The sequence below is a fragment of the Rissa tridactyla genome, chromosome 6 (assembly GCF_028500815.1).
Source record: "Rissa tridactyla isolate bRisTri1 chromosome 6, bRisTri1.patW.cur.20221130, whole genome shotgun sequence".
Classification (NCBI taxonomy): Eukaryota; Metazoa; Chordata; class Aves; order Charadriiformes; family Laridae; genus Rissa; species Rissa tridactyla.
In genome coordinates this window covers 15,913,396-15,930,405 of record NC_071471.1, presented here as the reverse complement: position 1 = coordinate 15,930,405, position 17,010 = coordinate 15,913,396, and the positions used below count along the sequence as shown (strand labels likewise).

Genomic DNA, 17,010 nt, shown 5'->3' with positions numbered 1-17,010 from the left:
ACTTACAGCATGCCAGTTAGTGGTGTCCTGGCAGAGGTGTTTGGTTGCCCAAGTGAAATAGCATCCCTTCATCAAGTCACTGAAAGAATTTTATGTGCCAAGAAGAATGGAAAGGCAACAAAAAGAAATGGGAAGGCAAGAGAAAGTTAAAAAAGGAGAGAAAATTACACCTGATGGGAAAAATGACTGCATTTTCCATATACAGGCTTTGCTTTGCTACAAATAAAACCTTAAATTCAAAGTCAATATCCCAAAGATTGAGGAAGAAAAGTCAGAAGAGAATGAATGCAACTAGTAGGACCTGATCATCAAACCTTAACACCAGCAAACATCACCACACTAAACACATCTTCATTTAAGGTTCTCTGAGGCAGTGCGGCACACTGGAATGGCACATCCTATACATGATGTCTCCGCCTAGGGTTAATTCCTTATAATCCACTGAATCCCAAACTTCCAAATTCAGTGCTTGAGTAAACTAGATTGTCCAGCCTATCTTCAGGACTAACATGTCCCAACGGCAATGATCAGAAAGCACAAACAAAATGCAATTGTTTAAATCTAATAGGAATATCATCCAGTTAGCACTGTAAGCTTTATTGAGTAAGAAAACATTATAACACGTTTGGAAGATTTTCTGGTACAACAGTTTCTAATAGCACCTCCAGGTCGTATGCCTACAGAGCTTAGTTTTAAACTTACTGACTAGCTGGGCAAAATTTGCTTGAACTTCAGAGGCAAAGCTGGATTCCCACGTGCCATCGCAAAGCCCAACTCTACCCTCAGCAATCAGGTATAGGAAGAGAAAAACAGAGTAAATATTAATCCTACTCAATTCTCATGCTACTGACTTTTCTTTCTTCTTGCCTTGTCAAAACATGACAACATTGGGGAACCTGAAACTAATCTCAAAACATGACCAGGGTATTCTTTTGTATTCTTCATACCATTAAGGTTAGCTAAGCCTCTCTCAATACAACATTCTCTGTCCTATTTTATTCTGAAAATTTACTCACTTAAAACTGTCCAATTTCTGTTGAATAGAATCACAGAATTATTTAGGTTGGAAAAGACCTTTAAGATCGAGTCCAACTGTAAACCTAACACTCCTAACACTGCCAAGTCCGATATTAAACTATGTCCCTGAGCACCAGGTCTACATGTCTTTTAAATATCTACAGGGATGTTGACTCAAACACTTTTCTGGGCAGCCTGTTCCAATGCTTGAGAACCCTTTCTGTGAAGACATTTTTCCTGATATCCAATCTAAATCTCCCCTTGTGCCAACTTGAGACCATTCCTCTTGTTCTATCGCTTGTTGCTTGGGAGAAGAGACTGACCCCCACCTCTCTACAACTTCCTTTCAGGTAGTTGTAGAGAGCGATAAGGTATCCCCCGAGTCTCCTATTCTCCAGGCTAAACAACTGCAGTTCCCTCAGCTGCTCCTCATAGGACTTGTTCTCTATACCCTTCAGCAGAATAGACCTGATGCTCTTCTATGATTGTAAACCGTAAGAAAACCATCCTCAGGACACTGATAATTGAACTTCCAAAAAGCTTAAGTCTTTACACCAGAAACACAAATCATTAGGTTTGGTAGGCTCCATGTTACTAACACACAAAAGAGCCATTCCAGATTATATCATCTTTCACAGGGTCTCGGTTGCTCACTACATTCATTTACTGGTTTGGACCAAGTTACCATTTTGTTTACTGATGAATTTAGGATGCAAGTATCCTCAGCAAGGTACAGATATGCCATCCATTAGCAGCGTCCATGTTGGAGCTCTGCCAAGAACAGTGTCAATGCTGTTTCCTGCACTGGACAAGGACTATACTGCTGAACTAATCCATGTCTAAGCTTAAAGAGACTTCCAATTTGCAGAAGTGCACCAAGAACAAACATACTGGGGAGAACTTCTGCTATTTCAGCTTCTTTATTCTCCTCCCTTAGCACAGGAACATGGAAGAAATGTGTTTTAATTCCCAAGAGTCCATTTGCCACTTCCCCAACTGCTTTTGTATTCCTGCATTACATTGCAGTTATTTCAGTGCCTATGATTTCCACGTCCCAAGTTTAGCACTAAGAGCGTAAGTTATAACAGAAGGACTTTAGAAAGAGTGTTTTGGTACAACTGTCCACTATATTTGAGATTTAAAAATATCATGTCACTAAAAACATGACTAAATTTACAAAGAACATTTAGTTACGCTAACCAAATCATGCTTATGCCCAGAACCCTTTCAGTGACAAGTGTCACAAAGTAATTGCACATAGGAAGCAAAATAAAGTAAGTAAAGTAAAAATGACAAGTATTCTTTTTACGGGTACAACAAAGTCTCTCATGTCTAGGCTATGCTAGGATAGGACTCCCAAATACCTAACCAAAGACAGATGACTAGAAGTTGCCTATACTGACAAAATATCCTATATGCCATGCTCGCAGGGCACCTACAGGAAAGCTGGGGAGGGACTCTTTATCAGGGAGTGTAGTGATAGGAGGAGGGGTAACAGTTTTAAACTGAAAGAGGGGAGGTTTGGATTGGATATTAGGAAGAAATTCTTTACTGTGAGGGTGGTGAGACACTGGAACAGGTTGCCCGGAGAAGCTGTGGCTGCCCCATCCCTGGAAGTGTTCAAGACCAGGCTGGATGGGGCTTTGAGCAACCTGGTCTACTGGGAGGTGTCCCTGCCCAGGGCAGGGGGGTTGGACCTAGGTGATCTTTAAGGTACCTTCCAACTCTAACCATTCTGTGATTCTATGATGAAAGTCAACCTAATCCTTCACCCGCCCTCAGCGAAGAGAAAAACAACCAAGGGCAAGCTTATCTTTTCAGGCAGACTCTCTATCTGATCTTTTCTCCCACTGAGTCTCTCTGTCCATATTTGCTTCTTGTTGCACTGCTGCTGGACCGCCACACTTCATGGTTCTCATGCTGTTTGACATTCCTCATTCCTTGCTGTTAACCCCTTTCTCACAGCAGTCATTTGCTGTTGCTTTTCTGTTTTCCACTTCTCTTCAGCTGCCTACTGAAGAGTAGTACTCTGCTTTGCAGACTAGTTTCATGCTAAAGAAGCTTTCCTCCTAAAGTTGGAACACAAAAACTTTCCCTGAATACAACCAATTTAGTCAATGTTAGCAGTACAGATGACTGAAATCTCTAGGAACTCTACTGAGGGGAAGGAAGTGATTCTGGCTTCTTTCCCAATAACATAGGAAATGTAATATCCTCCTTCAGTACCTACAGTAATGCTGCAAGCCTCTGCTGCTAGTTCATAGGATGCGAGTGTAAATAAATACAATTTACAGAGATATACTTAGGATATTACTGGGTAACCTGGGTAAATATGATAACAAAATATTTATATTGTATGTTTATATAATCCTGCTCTATTCTTGCAACATCCTTGGAAAAGTCCTTTTTCTGTTTCCTTACACGCTCCAGTGAATAAACTGGTAGTGACACGTCTTTCAATATGCCTGCCTTGCACGTGCTTCACTTAGGACTTGCTGCCAGCATTGACCTAAGTCCCTTGGCCTGGGGTACCAACAAGCAGGTCTGACTCCAGGCTGTGAAAATGCTGCAGCTTCCACCCTAGCTCTCACTAGAACATCTCCTGGTTCTATTACACGTAGCTACAGCTACAAGGATGGGTGGAAATTGAACTTCCAGCAGAGTTGGAGCAGGATACTGGAGGATACTGGAAAATAGCCTAAGTTCCCTTTTTGGTGCAGCCACATTAAAATATCTTTGTTCATTATTGTCTCTAAGTAAGGATAGCAGTAATTCAATATCCCTATTCCAACTGTCTCCTAGGAGTCTCAAGACTTGTTAAAATTCAGTTGAATCTCAAACCCAACGTTGAAGGAGGAGCAGGCCACAGGCGCGCAGCAAAGAGATGGCAGCAAAGAGCCCCTCCAGGAGCTCCGGGGGCCGCACAAGCCCCGCTGCTGCTGCACGAACCCTCGGCCACTTTTGGCTTATTTTCAGATCGATCCGAGAAGGTCTAGATGCATTTGAGTTTAAAGCTAATAGGGGAAATCATCTTAAAGTGATCTGAACAAAAATCGCATCCTCAGTAACTGGCTTGTAAAACACCAGCACTAACTCCTGGAAGGATCCCAAGGCTCTTCTCTTTCCTGAATTTTTTATCTGCCAACTATAGGAACGACCAGGACTGGCTCCTTCAGCAAGCTAAAAGTCCTGGAACATGCCAGAGCTGTACAGGGAATTGCACAAAAAGTAGGTCCTTCAACACTGCAAGAGCCACCCTGCAGGTAAGTGATCCCCCAGCGCTGTAGAGACAGCTTCAGTGGACTCCCCTAACATTTAGACAAGTCCCACGTTCCCCTATTTTGGCTCCTCGGTACATTTCTAGTCCTGTTCTTTTTTGCTTGGGAAGACAGTTCATTGTCCTGCTCTGATAAGGAAGTGAGATGACTTCTTCCTTATTTTAGTTGCTCAGTGGCTGATAATGCCTGTCAACACCAAATCACATGCTTTGGGTGGTTCCTCTGTCTGAATCACATTCACTGTAAGAGGAAGCACATGGGAGACTATCTAAATTTCTCATCCACATCTTGACACAGAACAGGCTTGTGCCCACATGTTCCTAGCTGCAAGGCTAGGAAGAGTCACTTGCCCAGCCTTCCACCTGCTTTGGGGTTGAGTACATGCTTGGAGAACTTGGGAAACAAATCCTCTCATTCCTAAAGCACAAAAATGAAGACAGACACAAGTATGGAAGAACTAGGAGGTATCTTTTGCATGCCTTGTTGCCTCCAAATTCCTGAATAATCATGTTTGTTTATGGGAAATTTGCTTTTCTTACATCAGCTTTGGCACCATTTGATATAATGGAAAGATAACATAAAAAATATAAATTACATTAGGATCTGGAACTTTGCTGCTGTTAATTTAGTAATTGTTCTTTCTTACACAGCAATGTGAGTTTATGCTATGCATTAAAGAGCACGGTATCTCTGCCATTAGCATGAGCTCTTAGTGAACTTACAGCTATGTTAATGAGTACTTTTATTTGCTATTTAACATAACAGGTGAAGAAATAAGCTTTTCTATACGAGACTGTAGGGCACACCCTACTCTGTGTTTCTGTATCCCCTCACACAATAGGTTCTCAACATGGTTAACTGCAAGGATTGACTTCTAACAGTCAAGATTTTTCAGGAGTAATTTGAAGGACTCGCTTCATTTATCAGTCTTCAAACTGACTATTCCCAATGGATGCAATACAGGGTAAAGAATGGGGACCAACTCTAAGTAAGAGGCCAAATATATTTCAGAGTGGCTGGAAAGCTGGGTACTAAAGAACCTAGCTGGGGCCTTGAGAACTTTTAGCTTTACCAAAGGTCATAGAATCACAGAATTGCCTAGGTTGGAATGGACCTTTCAGATCATCTAGTCCAACCATCAACCTAACTCTGACAAAAACCATCACTAAACCATACCTCTAAGCACTACGTCTACCCATCTTTTAAAACCCTCCAGAGATGGTGACTCAACCACTTCCCTGGGCAGTCTGTTCCAATGCTTAATAACCCTTTCAGTGTAGAAATCTTTCCTAATATCCAGTCTAAACCTCCCCTGGCGCAACTTGAGGCCGTTTCCTCTTGTCCTATCGCCTCTTACTTGGGAGAAGAGACCTTTCAGGTAGTTGTAGAGAGCGAGAAGGTCTCCCCTCAGCCTCCTTTTCTCCAGGCTGAACAACCCCAGCTCCCTCAGCTGCTCCTCATAAGACTTATTCTCCAGACCCCTCACCAGCTTCATTGCCCTTCTCTAGACACGCTCCAGCACCTCAATGTCTTTTTTTTTTTTTGTGGTGAGGTGTCCAAAACTGGACACAGCACTTGAGGTGGGGCCTCACCAGTGCCGAATACAGTGGCACGATCACCTACTCACCACACTGTTCCTGACATAGGCCAGGATGCTGTTGGCCTTCTTAGCCACCTGAGCACACTGTTGGCTCATATTCAGCCAGCAGTTGACCAACAACCCCAGGTCCATTTCTGCCAGGCAGCTCTCCAGCCACTCCTCCCCAAGTCTGTACTGCTGCATGGGGTTGTTGCAACCCAAGTGCAGGACCCAGCCCTTGGCCTTGTTGAACCTCATACTTGGCCCCAGCCCATTGATCCAGCCTGTCCAGATCCCTCAAGCAGGTCAACACTCCCACCCAACTTGGTGTCCTCTGCAAACTTACTGAGGGTGCACTCAATCCCCTCATCTAGACCATTGATAAAAATATTTAAGAGAACCGGCCCCAATACCAAGCCCTGGGGAACACCACTCGTGACCAACCACCAACTGGATTTAACTCCATTCGCCACCACTCTCTGGGCCTGGCCCTCCAGCCAGTTTTTAACCCAGTGAAGAGTACTCCATCCAAGCCATGGGCAGCCAGTTTCTCTAGGAGGATACTCTGGGAAACTATATCAAAGGCCTTACTAAAGTCCAGGTAAACAACATCCACAGCCTTTCCCTCATCCACCAAACAGGTCACTTTGTCATAGAAGGAGATGCAGTTTGTCAAGCAGGACCTGCCTTTCATGAACCCATGCTGACTGGGCCTGATCGTCTGGTTGTCCTTCATGTGCCCTATAATGGCACCCAGGATGATCTGTTCCATGACCTTCCCAGGCACGGAGGTCAGGCTGACAGGCCTGTAGTTCCCCAGATTATCCTTCCAGACCTTCTTGTGGATGGGCATCACATTTGCTAAACACCAGTCAACTGGGACCTCCCCAGTTTGCCAGGACTGCTGGTAAATGATGGGAAGTGGCTCAGTGACGACTTCCACCAGCTCCCTCAGTACCCTCGGGTGGATCCCATCTGGCCCCATAGACTTGTGTATATCCAGGTGTTGGAGCAGGTCCCAAAGATAGCAGGTCAAACAAGATAAACATTAATCTGAAAAGCTGTATAAAACTATCCATCCCATCTTCTGAATCTCTGCTGATTTCCTCCAGACTTGTCAAAACTTTCATATTATAGGCAGTTTCTTCTCTGATTACACACAAATAAATCTCCATCTGTGTTAGTCTCCAATTCTGACTTGGGTAAGATTAAGATGAACATCACTATTTACCCCTGCATGAAATAAGTACATAGAGCTGGACTTCTACAGTACAATAGAAAATGAAAAAAAGTTCGAGGTTTTTTGTTTCCAGGCCACTTAACCCATTTTTCCTTTTGATTCCATCTAATGAACCTACACACCTTCACACGCGTGCATACACGCTGTCTCTCTTTTTATCTAACTGTCACAATCCAGTGCTGCAAGACACTGACCTTTCATTGCATCCAAGGTCTGCCCTTGCAGGTTTACTGTCTTTGTTGATCTGTCATCATAGCCAGCATAAATTCTCTCTTCTTTTGAGAAGATCCAACATCAAGGGGTTAATTCTGTCATGCATCATTCCTGTGAATTGGTAAGAGTCGGGCTTGTGCATGACAGACTCCAGAGGTTTCTGCAAGATGCAGATGAGGTGAATATTCTAGTTAAGATAGTATCACATAAATTCTTTTCTAACAAGTCTCCCCTTGGGAACTGCAACCCCATTTAGAGAGCCTTGTCATCAAGTATGAGACTTTGAAATCTTGTAAAAAAATAACCTAAAAATAATACCTCAAAAGTCATAGATGCAAAAGTAATATAAAGTTAAGAGATGCAAAGCCTGTAGAAATCAAGCTATTATAATGCCAGGATAATTATCAATTCTTTCCGAAAGTCTTTAAATGGATTATCAAGCACAGCAGGTGGGGTTTTTTTTTATTACTGTCTTTGGTGATACTTTAATATCCTTGACTTGCCTCAAATAAAGGTACTGTTTGATTTATAAGGATTAAAAATCTCTTCATTAATGGTATTGTAGGCGTTCCACAATAAATGTAACAGCATGTTGCCCAGGAATGAAAACCAGAACCTCATTCACACTCCCAAGTGAGAGTTACCATTACGTTTTAGCCATCAGACTGGGCAACGTCACGAACTCCTTTAACGAACAGGCGAATCAGGGGTCAAACCAAGTAGCAGATAAGCTTTTTTTTAAAAGAGAGGTTTAAGGGTTCTTGTGAAAGGGAAGATAAAGTGTTTTCTGTCAGGTATTGCAGTCTCTTTGAGAGGGGTTTCATCAAGAGGAATACTGCACTGAGGCTGGGTGGTGTGTACTGTCAGTTTCTACCCCTGCTAACACAATAAAGGAATGGTTTCTTCATGTAACCCTACCAGGCCACTCACCAGAGCCCTAAAGGGACTGAATGTTACTGGAGTGGCAGGATCCTGGTAACTGGACAGAGTAAGACTGAGAAAGAGACACAGTAATGGTTGGAAAATTATAGACAACAGGAGCGCGAACAGAAACACAAAATTGTTCTTTATAAAAAAGCAAAACCCCTATCTTTTAGTAAAACATCCACTGAGGCATGTGTGGATGCATATAATTCAATTCATGCGTCCTACCTAAGAGAGCATTATTGAGAAAGGTACAAGGACAGGAACTGCAAACCATTCTGCAGAAGCAGCTCACCATTTCCCACTGCATGTTTTAATGTGCTCTCAGTCCATGTGATCTAGCTTGTTACTTCTTAGTGGATGTGCTTACTTTGCTTTAATTACTTCCACAAATTGTCAAGATGTTAAATGTATTTTTCTAGCCTAGTTTATATAAATTCCTTTGTCCAAGGGATTGCCACAGAGAACTTTGCTTGTTGTGTTTTTTCCTGAAAATTTATTCTGAAAAGCATTGATAGGACAGTTATAAATACCTACAAGATAGTAAGCAGGAGAGCTTTATTTCTAATAAATGCAACAACATATTTAGAATGGAAAATTATCTAGTGCGTTCAGCAGCCATGCAGTCAAAACTTGAAGAAGGATAACCTACCTGAAAACCACAGTTACCAGCCTAGAACATATGCAAGCTCTAATCCTCTTGAAAAGAGGGATTTAGTAGCCTAAAAAGCTGTATTTCAGTTCAGCAATTTCAGAGTGACATTCAAAAGGATTACATAGAAGAGCTGAATTACACTTAAGTGCTCTTAGGACCAGGTCACAAAACTTTACTTTCTCTTTTGTTTCTGCAAAGAGCTTGGTCTATACCCAAGCTTTGGTTTCTAGAAGCTCTTTCCAGGCTTGCTCCTTGAACTATTATTCTTTTCCCTGGATAAACAGTTGGAGTTTCATAGGATAATATGCAAGTATTAAGAGGAAAATGCAACGCCTACTGTATGTGGTTTAAACTCCATTTTTTACTTACCAGTGTCTCCCATCTATTTTTGTATAGGCATTCACACTTCAACACACACAGCCTCCAGAGTGCACTAACTCTCTTCTTCCTATTAAGTGACCAGAACAATGGATTGGTGATCAGCTTGAACCCTGACAATAAATAGTTTACATCTATTTCACAATTCAGTAAATAATTATTTCACAATTATTTTGATGGCATCTTTATCTTTTTAATCTTTTATCATCACAGAGAAAAGCCATGTTAATCAAATTCACATCCGAGTTGTCCATACAGCATCACTAGCCCATGGCTGACAAATCAGGAGCATGGCCAAAAAAAGCATGAGTCCTCAAACAGCCCCTCCTTTGTCTACACTACACACCTCTGGTATTTTCATTGCATCTAGGCTTTCTATGATTATGGGGTAAAAGAATTAGATTAACATTGTTGCATCCCAGTTCTATAATGATTCTTGAAGTATTTGGGATATATTCCTTGACATCAAGAGCTGGGGCATAATCAAATTACATTTTATTCTATATAGACTTTCAGCATTTGTAGTTTTGGAGAAAAGCTTGAAGTTGTTCACAGGCAGAATAATTTAAAAGTGAGGCAAATAAATCGCCGTTTGGAGTTCTGAACTTTTAAAACACTTTCAAGATTTTTGCAAGAGCTTTCCATGAAATACAACAACTATTTAGATGGAGGATGGCCTTCAGAAAACACAAGGGCTTTGCCAATAATGGTTCTGCAGTCAACATATGATACGCAAAACTTATACTTGTTTCAGCTTTTTCCACTGTAAAAAACCCTCAAGGTGCTTTCAGGCATTACACCCAGTAGTCCTGCTGCACACCTGGAATCTCAGCTCTCACCACAAGAATTGCGTTGTACACCTGTCAATCACTTGACCATCTATTCCACTTTTTGTCATATCAGCAGTTTGTGATGCTAATTAAAAGTAAATTTACATATCTCAAACTATTTACATTTATTTTTTGACATGACACTAATTCACTCTTCTACATGGAAGAAGAGTCTTATCTGCCTGCGTTGTCTTTTCAAAATCTTTTTCCTCAGCTATCTGGTCACTCAGCCCCAAAACAAGGTCTTGAAATATTATCATGATGTCATACTACATGCTGTAAAGGTTATTTTCACAATTTGAATAGACAACACACTGATTTATTTCTCACTTAATTTAAATACTATGACCAGTTCACTGTTAAAGTTCCAACTAGCATAACGTTTAAAAAGCGATAAAAGGAGGAAAAACTGTTTCATTTCATCAAAGTTCATTACACAATATTTAGCTTTTACTGATTCTTACAGTAAGTACAACATCCTAAAAGCTGGCCCCATTAAAGACAGAGGAATGCACGGACTTTTGTTCTTCTACTGCCACATGCAGTTTTAAAACGGTCTGGGTCTCATGGTGTGGTAAGGAAAGGCTAATGTGTAGTTCACCCTACAGTAGAAGCCCTGAAGTATCTCCAGTGTCACCATGGGACAGTTTTACACGTTTAGGCAGCAAGACATCTCTCCTGAGCTCGTGTGAGGGGGGATGACACAAGAAGTGTAAGAGAATAACAAATGCTTTTCCAGAATAAGCTAGAATGGAATATACACCAGCTGCACAGTACCTTGGTATATGTCAGTGTTGGAATTTGAATTTGGTCTCCACTTACCATCTGTATAAAGCTGACATGCTCTCCTTTTATAAAGCAATGACACTTGCACTATTTCATCCATTTATTTTAACTGCTAACACATCAAAGTTGAAGCAATAACTTATTGTACTCTTAAGCATGATGATCAGGAAAGCAACACAGTGCAAATTGCTGTTGACATGGTATAGCTAGATCTCTGTATATGCGCAAAATTTTATATGAATGGTTTTCAGGCTGTCCTGTTAAATGTTTGGATCTCAAATAGTACGGTGCAGAGCAGGTGCCGTCTTGGGAAGCTAACTACAATAGCAGAAAAAATTGAAACGAGTGCCGTTACAAATACTTCAGGTTATTCAAAGTTTGCCTCTACCTGCAATTCATTACAAGTAGCACTTCTTGCAAAGAAAACAAAATAGAATATTTAATTATACATTAATACCTTAAACTAGCTTAAGGCTACATATATCAGTGCTCCATTCAACAAACAACTTGTGGATTGAACAATATTGCTGGCTTTCAAAATTTTACATTTGAATTGTCTAGGAATTAGAATGAGCATTAGACCATTTGCACACAGGAATGGCCAAGAAAAGTACCAGAAACAACATAGAAATAAAAAGAGACAGAAATAGTATGTGTGAATCAGCACCACCAGCATCAAGTATAGCAAATAACAGTAACGCTGAGGTGACTCATGGGATTTCACAGTAGATACTGACAATGAAACAACGGAGAGACCTACTTTGATTTCCTTTGAAAAGTTTTTCTTATAAGGTATGAAAAGATTAATGATGTAGTGATACATTACAGCAGAAACTGAGTTGTTTTGTGCAACAGGACTATTCATTAACATACTCCTTTACAGCCTAGGTTGCAGTAAAGCCAAGTATGCAATGATACATTATTCCATGCAACAGTTTCCTCCCTGTGTTTCTATACAAATCAAGATTACTGGATTATTGCAATCGATTCCTGGAAAAGAAAGGCAACTGCAAGGAAGTACCACTCAGTTTTCCTAATGAAATCCTTAATCTAGTAATTCTAAAAGGCTGTATAAGACTAACAATTCTTCTTACAGCAGTTACACCTCAGTCTGTTTTGGAAAAAGAAAGGTATATTAACAAAAGTGTCAAAAGGCGTGGATTACTTTCCAGACCATTGTGCTCTTATCCTGCTGCAACTCCCATTGAGCACAGAGAGACTGACAAATTAAGCACTACCTGCCTTCACAACACATTTAGAAGCCAGTTTCACAAGCTATAAAACCTGGTGCAAGCTCGCTATACTTGTAGTAATAACCTAGCTCCCTAGCATCCTTTTAGTTCCTTATGCTTGGAACCTACAGAACATTTTTCTTACCAAAGTATAAAAAAGCAAATGACAAAAAGGAACAATTCCATCATTTTGTTTTGGCTGAATCTATATTCCTGTTCTCACTAAATATATGCTGATTTTTCATAAACACCCCCCCCCCAACTGCTATAAATAATAAAACATGAGAATCTAAATCTTTCCTGCCTTTCTTTTGTCTTTTACTTCCATTTTAGTTATTCATAAATACGTCTCACTCCCAATCAGGTACTCATTATTTAACAAAGTCATGCTCATGTCAATGAGCAATGAGAAGCAAACTTCTAATGTTAACAAAGCAACTGGAGAACTAATAATTTTGCCTCACTTTTTACGTTAAATGTCAAATAATTTTTAGATGATTTAAAAATGCAAGTGTTGGGATAGTGCCACGGGCTCCATCTTGTTTGATTTAAGCATCTATAAAAACATGCTTTTACAGAAAAACTCCCCACTGAGAGCCCAATGCCAAAGCCATAGACTTCAGTGAAAACTTTCACGCTGACTTTAATAGACTTTGGACAAAGGCCTTATAACTTGAGGAGTTCTGTTACAAATGGTTCTGTCCAGGGCTATCTGCCAACATAATTCAGATGTGAAAAAGGTTGCAGCCTGAGAAAACTGACCTTGCTCGTTGGCAAAGCCTGAGAGGAACTGCCTTAAAGAGGGAAAATAGGAGTGCTTTGTGCCTCTGTCCTCGCTTCTCGCAGGAGATTAAAAGTGGATGTTGGTATGAGGAAACAGGTTGGCCAACGTCCAACTAATTCCTTTTATTTCTCATGCCTTTGATGTAAAATTTAAATGCAACTTCCTCCCCTTTCTGAAAGGCCCAACGGATCAATGTCTATAAGCACATATTCCAAAATGCCACTCAAAACTATTTCCTAGTTATATCTGATACCAATGTGTGCCAACCAGTAAGAAAAATCAGTAACGTGCTTCTAACACTAATAAAAAAGTTCAGGTATTTTCTCCCCATCACTCTTGTTTGCTTAGAACATGAGTTCAACTCACACCTACCTGGAATAGCCATAAACTTCAGCAGACATGCACAGTTTGCTAGAAATGGTATATTATAACTGTCACTACTGCCTCACTATGCTAGGGTCAAGTTTGTCCTGCTGCTGGGCACCACTGAAAAGAGCCTGGCCCCATCCTCCTGACACCCACCCTTTCAGTATTTATAAGCATTGATAAGATCCCCCCTCAGCCGTCTTTCTTCCAGACTGAAGAGACCCAAATCCCTCCGCCTTTCTTCATAAGAGAGATGTTCCAGCCCCCCCATCATCTTGGTAGCCCTTTGCTGTCCCCTCTCCAGCAGTTCCCTGTCCTTCTTGAACCGGGGAGCCCAGAACTGGACACAGCACTCCAGGTGCGGCCTCACCAGGGCAGAGCAGAGGGGGAGGATGACCTCTCTCCACCTGCTGGCCACACTCTTCTTGATGCAGCCCAGGATGCCATTGGCCTTCTTGGACACAACTGTGAAACCACATTGAGTTTAACATTTATTTTACTGCAACATCTATGATCTTGACTGTGGACAAACCTATTGTGTCAAGCACTTTGCAAAGAGAACTGTTTGGGCTCAATGATTCACGTCAGCCTTTATGAAACAGCTCCTTGCTTTACTGTTATTGTGATGTGAATTTCTCCAGAAACAGACGAGCTCCATACAGGCATAAGGAAGTAATTTTCTGTTACCTCTTTACACAGGCAAAAAGCGGAAACCCAAAAGGAATCATAAGGAAGAGGGGGAGCAGCTCGAGGTACTCAGCCCCTTCTATGATGCTATTTACCTGTGTTTTCTTTCTCATTCTTCTCTTTATATTAGCAAACCACCATTCTTTTTGCCATCCCCAGCCTTGCCAGCTTCTTGTGTTCACACCATTTCCATATTCAGCTCATTGCAGCTTCTTGATACAAATGCTAACTCAGATTTGTAATTCCATAGACTGCTTTGGTTCCACACCGGGAGGAGGTGAAAGCAAAACAGCGTAGACCACCAGCACCTTGTTGATGGACCATGAAAAATTACAGAAAACATGCTAGCAGACAAGATTTGCATTCACATTTTTCAGGTTTGACTCTTACTTCCAAACACAGATGACAGAAAACTGTTGCCACCATGCTGTCCACCAGAACTGCTCTCGTTGCAGCTCAGCTATTAGGATGACATAAGGTCTTAAGTCTTCTAGGGTACAAATTTGTGTAGCTCAAATGAGTTTGTATTCCTTAATACTATGAAAGGCAAGTGTCTGCGCTCTGTCATGAAGAAGAAAATGCTGGTCAAAGTGAGACTGGTATAGTAGGCAGGGAAAAGTCCAAAGGGTATGTTAAACTGTGGAAAATATTCTTCCAGAAAGAAAGGATGAGCTTTTTGTTCATACTGCAATCTCTGTAAAGAATCACCAGCAAGCACAAGGGGAGAAACCGTTCCATTAAAAAAAATGTGATGGGCATAACTAGTTGATTTTTCATGAAATAAAATCTGAGATGAGTCATCCATTGCATTACTAATTAAATCAGTGAAAATCTGGCCTTTTCCATACCCTGGCAGGCAGCTACAGAAGCAATGTATTTGACCACCCTGAAATGCTCACCACCGAATTCCCTAAAAACTCATTGCATGAGCTACCCACAAGATATGTGCTTGAACCACATGATAGCTTCTCCCATTTCCTCCTTTTTGAAAGAGAAAAGAACCAATTGGAAAGGTCCACAGACATAACTCCCTGTGGCCATTTTAAACTACTGAATTAGTTCAAGGCTTCATTGCTGCAAAGGGCTGAAAGGGCCTTTCTTGGCCGTGAAAAGGTCAAGAAGAACGAGGCTGAACAGTCTATCTGAACTAGAAAGAATTGTTACCGCATACCCAACACATCAGGGAAGGCAGTGTGATAATACAAATATTGTGTGGAGCTTTCAGTATTTATAGGAAGCTTTGCACCCATCACCGAATAACTCTTTCCTTGCTGATGAGACCCTTGCAAGCCAAACGCAACTTACATGCTACTGTATTAAAATGTCTGGTGTGAAACTGTATTTTCAGAGTAATGAAGTGATTTGTTTTTCATATCTTCAACTAGAGATTCAACTATCCGTCTCTTCAACTAGAGATTTACAGTGACAGCAAAATATCACTTGGGATGTAACTGTCACCAGGAATTCTAGTTGCAAATAATTTTAGCATCAAGTGTTCAAGCATTAAACTCTCAAGCGGAAACAAAACCTATGGTTTTTGTCATCAGAGCTTCTACCAGTCATTGAAGTACCAAGGATATCTGTTCTGTTATAGATAGCATGGTATCCATGGTCATCAGCTAATGCCTCTGAGTTTCCCATGCTTCTAATAAAGGTTGTGTCAAAATCAATCTAATGCACTGACTTAATGGGGGGTGGGATGGACACGATCCCAGTTTGATTTTCGAAGGAAATCATCTGGTTCTTTAAGGTGCTGGACAAAAAAGAGACACGACTTCTAGCTCATCTGCGAAATGAGCAAACTGCTTCTGCTCCCACTACTCTGTTCACGGTAGAGCACTGGAACAGGCTGCACGGATAGGTGGTGGAGTCTCCATCCCTGGACACGTTCCTGTGCAACCTGTTCTACGTGAACCTGCTTTGGCAGGGGGGTTGGACTAGATGATCTCCAGAGGTCCCTTCCAACCCTATCATCCTGTGATTCAAAATTCTCAAAAGCTGTCACACCTGTCCTGAAGGAGAAAAGGGAGGCAAAAGAGCTGGGGAAAATGTCCCTCCCTGTTTCCCCCATAGACTGGGTGTGATTATTAATAAATTCCGCGAGACGGTGCCCAAGGTATGGGCAGGACAGCAACACCACATAAACACCCCAAAGTAACTGTCTGAACAGTGATGTTATCGTATCATAAACTGATATCACACAGGACAGCAAAATAATAATCCTGATCCCTCTCCCTCAGGTGATAACCAGCATCGCGGAGAGTATATAAACCATATAGGAATTCACATAACACAGCTATGAGAACAAACCAAGCAACATGGTGACCAGCGACTATTTACCTACTACAATAAATGCACACCACAAATTCGTTTTTACAGGCTCTGGTTGGATTTGTCGTTATCTCAACCCTTCGAGCCCCATGTTGGGTGCCAAAAAGGACTGTCGTGGTTTGGCCTCGGATGGCAACAAAGAACAAGATGCCACTCTCTCGAGCCCCTCCCCCTCCTGCCCCGGCCCAGGGGAAGAATCAGAAGAAAAAGGCAAAACTCGTGGGTTGAGACAAAGGCAGTTTAACAGAACAGCAAAGGGAACAAGAAAACACCACCACCACCACAGACAGCGGACTATACAAACACAATTACAGGACCACCGCTCACCAACTGGACCCAGGATGCCCCAGTCCACTCCCAACAGAAACTTCTTGACCCCTCCCCTGGCAGCTCAGAGTGGGCATGGCTCACATGGGATGGAATACCTGTGTCCCTGCCGGAGCCTGTGGAGAATTAACCCTATCCCCGCCGGAACCAGGACACAAGAGAGACACTAGCCTCCACAAAATATTGTAGAAAAAAACAACCTTCAGTTGAAGGTTGATTTCATTGCTCAGCAGCATAAACTAGATTCCTCTTGCCAGACTTCTCATGGTTATCTTTTAACAATAGCATCAAGACAACCTCAAAGAAGAACTTGGAATCATAGCTTTTACAGTTTGCTAGCATATACTATGCCTTGTTGTACTTTGTTATTCAATTACAAGATC

The 17,010-nt window shown here is 41.5% G+C and overlaps 1 long non-coding RNA gene across 2 annotated transcripts in view; it reads right to left on the bottom strand.

Moving 5' to 3' along the window:
• LOC128911409 (uncharacterized) overlaps positions 1-17,010 on the bottom strand; it is a 55,851-nt gene that overhangs the window by 26,788 nt on the left and 12,053 nt on the right. For both annotated transcript variants that reach the window (XR_008467075.1, XR_008467076.1), the window contains exon 3: positions 9,276-9,354. This is a non-coding gene — a long non-coding RNA (uncharacterized LOC128911409). The remainder of the gene's footprint in view (positions 1-9,275; positions 9,355-17,010) is intronic.